Raw genomic sequence first — 3,141 nt, forward strand, 5'->3', positions numbered from 1 at the left:
ATAAGGCTGATGCAAAATATTTTGTATAGTGTGAAAAGCAAGGTGCAGAGAATTTGTGTAATGGGTCAACATATGAAGAAAGTGTTCAAAAAGGGTGAGCTAGAATATCTATTAACAAATAAGCATGGAAATTGTAAAAATGCCTCCTGGTGAATCTGGGGGATGGGCAGGAGGGGTGGAGATTTATTTTTCACCATATATTTTTGAACTTCTTGATTGAAAAAAATATATATATAACTATTAAAATACTAAAATATTAAAATTTAACCTGTATGCAATTTGTAATCATAAATTGATGAGACCTACCATTATTGTTCCCTAAAATTAGTTTCCATCCCTATGACCCCCACCTCACCCCGACCCTAATTCCCATCCTCATTGAAGGCAGCAGTTATACACATATGTTAACTGAAAATACATCTCAAGGATAGTTGGAAAAAGAATTCTTTCAATAATCAAAGTGAGTATTCAAACCTGGGAAGCAGTCCAATAGATTGTACTCTATGAGAGCTGTTCCAGTAAACACAGTATATAAACAGAAACTGTATAATTGACATTAAGAGTTTAAGTTTGGCAGGAAGGGCTTCCAGTTCTAGGTCTAAAGATGTGCTAATGATAGAGGAAGACAATGGTGGGATTTAATCTTTTCCATATCAAAGAATGCTCTGCAGAGATGCAAAGGCTGGGTGCCCATTGTAAAATCTTTTAAAAAATATTTTTATCTGAAAAGAGTGATTACACCTTCACACAGAAAATTTCTGCATTCAGAAGGGAGCTTGTGAAGATAGGTTGCTTGCTTGCCAGCCAGACCATGGGCAGGTCCCCAGAAAGTGTTATATTATGTTTACAGATACACACATGCACAAATAAGCAAAGGCATATTTACTTCACAACTGTCAACTAGGGATCCAGGAAGAAGGTGAGAAAATGGGATATCTGAACCGGAAATAGGCAGACAGGGAACACAGAAATGGATTCAGTGATCTAGGGATGATAGCCTGTAGGTTTTCCTTCTTTTTCTTCCCTTCTTTTCCAGTCTTTTCCTCCTCTCTCTCTTTCATAGCAAGTCTTTAGTGAGCACCTATGATATGCCAGGCACTGTTCTAGACATTGAGCACACAGCAAGGAACCCAGGGCAATGAGGACTAGATATTGAACATTGTGTTGATGTCCTTTTGATGAGATGTTGAGTTCAGTGAGCGGGGCCTGTGGGTTATCTCTGAGAAAAATTTCAGCAGTTTCCCTTTCATTGACACAGCAAGTTTACCCAGGAGATGGAGAAGTTGGCACAGACACAGGCAGGTAAAGGATACATTTTAAAAGGTCAGGTTTCTTAGGAAAAGGAGAAAAAAGAGAGAGAGAGTGATGGAGAGAGGCATCTGCATAGTCACAGATAGGCAGGGAGCTGCATTTTGCCAGGACAGAAGTTGGACTGATAAAGTAGTTCTTTTAGGGAGGGGCTTTGTGAAATTGTTACCTATTGTTTATCACTTTTAGGGTAAGTCTGGGTTGATTTGTTTTTTTGTTTTTTTAAAAAAGATTTATTTATTTATGCATACAAGTACTGGGGTGTAATCCAGAGGTGTGGGGGATGAAAGGACCTGCCAGAGAGAATGGGGTGCAGAACAGGCAGAGCCACTGAAATACACTGCTGAGGGGAGCAGCGGGCAGGACAGGAGAGGTCTCTGAGCCATGTGGGTAGCTCCCTGGCCAGCTGGGAATTGAACTCATGCTTCAGTGGCTGCAGATAGCTTGATAGCGCTGTCTTTATCCCCTAAGCCACCAGGGAGGCCCCTAGGTTGGTTTGTAAGGACCAAGGATTCTCTATAATTGTGCTCAATCCCCATATCCCCACCTCTGGTCTGTGCCTCCAGGTACTTTCTAGAGCATCTGAAACTTCCTTTATCAGTTGGCATCTAAGGAGCTTCGTTCTATAATTGGTTTAACAACTATGATAATAATTTCTACCCCTACTTCTGGTCTTGTGATGCCTCCATCCTAAATTTTCTATTCTTAGCCTCCATCAGAACTTCCCCTTAAAAATCTCCTAACTCCCCATCTCACAGGCAGGCGAAAAGTCTCCTTTCCTGGCACTGGTTGCCTCACGCATGAGTCTCTGATACAGTCTTCAGTTCATCTGAAATTCTGTGGTGAATTCTTTCTCCGAGGGGGTCACCAAGCCCTGTGCTGGGTTAGAACCAGCAGTCTGTGCCAGGTCCCCTGGGGGATTCTGAAGCATATGTTTCCTCATGGGACCACTTGGAGAGCACCGTACTCGAGGATGAATGTGATAGGGAAACATATAAAAGATCTAAAGGATCTCCCTGTTTCCTTCAGTGCACCTTAAATTTCACAGGTGCTGTCCCCAATAGATCTGTCCCACACCTAGGCTCATCTTCACATCTTCTTCTCTATAGACCTGGGCTAACAGATCTCTGACATCAGAACAGTTTTCAGTAGTGTCCCATTCACTGTCATGCTCCATCCTGGTGGTAAGCAGTGGAATGGAGTACAGGATTCTAGGAAAGGATAATACTCTCTAAAAGCCAACTTCATGTTCTTTTATTCTATTCATTAAATGTACACTGAACAGGTATTATTGGCTCAGCTGTGTGCCAGGTACTGGGGATTCAGAAATGAAAGAAGAAGGTTTATGCCTTCACGTCTCTCAGAAGCTTCCCAGATTTCTTTATTGGTGAATTTAAGAAGTTGAACCTCCTAGGGAGACAAACATATCCAAGACAATTCCAGTACAATGAGGGTGTTGGGATCACCTAGGGATGAAAGACTTCTGCTTTGGTTTTTACTAACATTTTATAATGGGAAGTGGGAGAGGTACAGGAAATAGCTTCCTGGTGATGTTTGGTGCAGAGAGGAAGGACAATGTGTTTCAGTGTACCCTGGTTTAAAAAAAAAAAGAAAAGAAAGGAAAAGGGTATTTATTTTCATTAAGAAGAAGAAACTGAAAAAATGTAGAAGTCGAACAAATAGGGAGAGTTTATTTTTCTTTTTCAGGTCATGAAGCCAGTTAATGATTAGCGAGACCCAAGGTGGTGTAAAGTGTTGGAAACAGCGAGAGGCTGGGTTATGTCGCATAAGGGGTCTAGTGCCACCCCAGCTCCAAAACTTCCAATCGTCGTC

This window comes from Talpa europaea, assembly GCF_964194135.1.
Source record: "Talpa europaea genome assembly, chromosome: 4".
NCBI lineage: Eukaryota > Metazoa > Chordata > Mammalia > Eulipotyphla > Talpidae > Talpa > Talpa europaea.